The sequence below is a fragment of the Eschscholzia californica genome, unplaced genomic scaffold, assembly GCF_041429995.1.
Source record: "Eschscholzia californica isolate CP2 unplaced genomic scaffold, dmEscCali1.0.p SCAF_2, whole genome shotgun sequence".
Lineage (NCBI taxonomy): Eukaryota > Viridiplantae > Streptophyta > Magnoliopsida > Ranunculales > Papaveraceae > Eschscholzia > Eschscholzia californica.
In genome coordinates, this window is record NW_028238309.1 from 10,954,442 (window position 1) to 10,958,941 (window position 4,500).

Sequence of the window (4,500 nt, forward strand, 5' to 3'; positions counted from 1 at the left end):
CATGGATACATCTCTCCTTGAGTGTTGGAAAATTTTTCCACGTTTAGATTGGGATCCCTTTCGAGATTCTAAACAATTCTACGTTGATCGAAAAGATCAAGAAAAAATTAATAACGTTTCCAAAATTCCTCTCTTCAACGGTCAATACCATATAGATTTTTGGATTCAACAGATGGAGGATTGGTTCATAAATCAAGATATACATGTCGAAGATAAGGTTTTTGTCGTGGAACAACATATGTCCGAAAGAATCTATGAATAATTCAATGCAATGCAATGGAGACTCATTGACGAAAGGAAAAAAATTCATAGACGATTGGACGACATTGAAAAGTATCTTCACGTATGTTTTTCTACCCTTGGATGAATATTTCTCATATGCTGAAACAATGATTGAATCAAGTAGACAGTTCTCCAACGTTACTTTGGTCACCGAGATCAATGATATTGAAGAAGTTCTTGACAAACGGAACAAAATTCTATCAATGATCGAGGAAGAAGACGAAAGTGATTTTCCTTCACGAGACATTAATACCAAGAAGTTCATGCACCCTCTTGTAGGAGTCTCTTTTCTCAAAGAAACAATGAACATAGGTGTAGAAGTTGATGCCCATCACCTGTTCGATATTAGGTTTCTTAGAGTTTCTAAACTTCACGAAGATGAACGAGGGAAGATAATTCAAGTTATTATCGAGAAGGACGAAACAGAGAAAGTGATGAAGTGGATGATGAAATTCATAGTTAATTTTTCCATAGTGAATTATGTGGTGTTCGTGGTCTTCTTCATCAAACTAAAAGACGACGGGAGATGTCGCAATTTGTTAGAAGTTTCTTTCCTACATTTGTTTTTGCGAGATTCTTTGAAATATGAGATTTATGTCAGTGATTTGGTCCATCATTGTCTTCTTCAGATTTTCGCCAACTTTCGTGCAAAGTGGGAATTAAGGATCGCCTTGTTAAGTCTCACTTGAGGGCAAGTTCGTTCTCGGACGGGGAGTATGATGGAGGCCATCTCCTTAATGGGCCCTTCGGCCAAGAGATTAGTGGGCCTAACGGCCAGGTTGCTACATTAACGTAGTTTCCAGATTTTAGTATTTAGGGTTTCCATGTTTAAAGTCCAAGCAATCTAGGAAAGTTTCCTTAGTAGTTATCTTCTTTCTTTATTCGAGTCTATCTAGGAAAGTACAATCTTTATATAAGAGAAGTCCAGTCTGTCTTTGTTAATCAGATCAGAGAATATTATCAATCAAGTTTATTATTAATCAAGTTTATTGTTTATCGTTATTTTATCAGTTTTATTTCGTTAGTTTAGTTTATTAACAATGGTGGATTCCATTACTTTTACGCTTCCGCAACAATCTACATCACAATTGTTATGTTTCATGCAGTTTCCCACAAGATTTTATATCTCCCTCTTCAACAACTCATGCTGAGGCATCTACTGCGCTCGTTAGGAGTGAACCTCTACGATCAGATAGTTGGCCAGAAGTTTTTACATCCATTGGGCAGGAATTTCTCGGGGGTGCTCCTGCGTTTCGACAAGCTCTTAGTCGATATTCCATAAAACATGGATACAATTATAAATTCCTTAAGAATGATCTATCCCGGATAACTAGTATATGCAAATTTCCCAGCTGTGGTTGGACCATTCATGCTGTTGCTCCTCTAAAGTCCCGTTCCATGTTTGTTCTTAAAGCTTTCAACCCTGTCCATACGTGTGATGATTTTGTATTGTCTACTCGTAAGCCTAGGCTGTCTACAGAAGCTGTCAGCCAGTTAATAGCTGATGACATCCGAGAGAATCCTACAAAGAGTACGAAAGACATTATAACATCATTTAAAAAGGATTATGGTATAGCTCTTAGCTACTACTATTCATATAAAGCTCGGAATGCTGTTATTTCTTTAACATATGGTCAAGAAGAGGATTCATATGCGAAGCTCCAGTGGTATGTGGATGCACTATCTCGATCTAACCCAAATAGTCATATTGATCTTCAAGTCGATCCAATTTCTCGTCGTTTTGTTAGAATTTTTATTGCTCTTGGAGCGAGTATCGAAGGCTACAAGCACTGCCGACCATTAATATTTGTTGATGGTACCTTTGCCAAAACCAAATACAAAGGATGCATACTTGCAGCGGTAGCAAAGAATGGAAACGATGGTACGTACGGCCTAGTATAGTTTTCGGAAAACTACCTGATTTTCTGACCACTACCCAGTTTTTTGAAAACTTTCTGGTAAGAAATTAAATTAAATGTTTGTTGCCTACGCTGATTCATTACTGATTCATTGCAGGATTGTTTGTTGTTGCCTACGCTGTTGTTGATGTAGAGAACGATCCAAACTGGACATGGTTTTTCTGCAATTTGGGATGAGTTGTCGCTAGTAGTCCAGAGTTGATGTTTATGTCTGATCGACACCATGATATTATAAATGCAGTTTCCAACATATTCCCAGAGGCCCACCATTCATATTGTGTATGGCATTTACGCAACAATATGAATTTACGTGTCAAAAATGGTGCCAAGAAGTCTGACTACTTCCAGTCACTAATATTTAAAGCTGCTCGGGCGCTAACTGTTCCAGACTTTCAAAAGTACACTACTGAACTTGTTGTCATGGGCGGCAATGGAGTGCAGTCATTTTTGTACTCTGTCAATCCTAAAAACTGGGCCGATGTATATTTTCCAAGTAATAGGTATGGTTTGATTTGTTCTTCTCTATCGGAGTCTTTCAATTCTTGGGTAAAGGACGAGAGAGTTCTTCCCATTTCGGTCATGCTCGATATGTTGCGGGTAAAAATAATGAACATGATGAACGATCGAAGGATTGAATCGGCCTCCTGGAACTCATTCCTATGCCCAAAAGTCAATGAGACAATGAAGTCCAGATTTAATGTTGCTTGCAGTTGGAAATGTCTTCAGTCTTCTGAATTCAAATATGAAGTTATGTCGAACCCCAGCCACTCCGTTGATCTTGCTAATCTGACTTGCTCATGTCGTAAGTGGCAAGTTCAAGGTATTCCATGTGAACATGCTATCTTGTGTATTAAAGTGCATGGAGGTGATTCCTCAAAGTTTTTTGATCCTGCTGTCACAACGGACGCTTATTGTAAGACCTACAGTCTTTCAATCAACCATGTCCCTACTTTTGATGCACCAAAGTCTTTCGTTAAAGCCAACATGATACTTCCTCCCTTAACCAAGAAGAGTCCCGGGAGACCGCGAACTGTTAGGATTGAAAGTTCCGGGAACTTTCGGAAAAGACAGAGGGTATGTGGTCGATGTAAACAACTTTGTTATCACAACAGTGCTTCGTGCAACCAACCTATTTAGTGGTTGTAAATGTTCTTCATTTGAGCAGGGGAAGAGTGTGCACCGGGCATTCTACAATTTTGAATAGCTTCTACAGTGTTGAAGTTTTTCAGATTATGAAGAGAGTCTGTGTTTTTGTTAACATTCTGCTGTTCTTTTTTTGTGTAACTTATGTGCCACATAAGTTAGTTATTTAGTGCCACCAACCTATGTTTTCAGGATGCCATCTTTTTTCCAGTAAATTTAGTAATGTGTTGGACATTGAACTGTTTCCTGGAATTTTGTAAATGTACTGTCTCTATGTCTCTAGGTTTCCTTCATTGTTTCTAGTGAATCTGGTAAATGTATTAAAGTGAAGCTTGTAAATGTACTGTCTCTATGTTTTGAGTTTCCAATCTATGCCTATGTTTTTGTTAACATTTTGCTCTCCCTTTCTTGTGTAAATAATGTGTCATATAAGTTAGTTATTTAGTTCTACCAACCTATGTTTTTTAGGATGCTATCTTGTTTCCAGTAAATTTATAAATGTGTTGGACATTGAACTGTTTCCTGAAGTTTTGTAAATGTACTGTCTCTATGTTTCCATCTACAACCTATGTCTGTGTTTTTCTTAACATTGCAACCTATGCCTGTGTTTTGCAGGATTCTATCTTTGTTTCCAGTGAATCTGGTAATGTGGTGGAAATTAAACATTATTTGTGTACTAAAGTGAAGCTTGTAAATTTACTGTCTCTATGTTTTGAGTTTCCAATTTATGTTTAAAGTAAATTTAGTAGTGTATTGGACATTGAATTGTTTCCGAGAATATGTTGTAGTTAGACACTTTTGAACTTCGATTAATGAACTTAACAAAACAATGATCCAAATATGTCAATGTTCTAAGTGACAAACCATTAATATTTCAAACACCATATAATCCGTTCCTAAGTAAACTTAACAAAACAACACATAAACTTTTAGATATTTAAATTTTTAGTTTTCTTCTGCAATACTCCTCCTCCATCCGTCCTTTGACTCTTCAAAAATTTGGTAGGTTACTTCTGCCCTCTTTCTCCTTGCTCTGTCTGCATATTGTTCCTTTTGCGAGCACTTTGGCGGGTAATTATGCTTGATGCTTTCGAGAAATATATCTTCCATCTTTATCATTACGTAGAGACCGCAATCAAGACTGTTTGTTTTTAAA

At 37.2% G+C, this 4,500-nt stretch overlaps 1 pseudogene; it reads left to right on the plus strand.

Annotated features, from left to right (window-relative positions):
* The first annotated feature begins 389 nt into the window (after positions 1–389).
* LOC147556170 (uncharacterized) lies at positions 390–4,079 on the plus strand (annotated as a pseudogene).
* Positions 4,080–4,500: the final 421 nt, after the last annotated feature.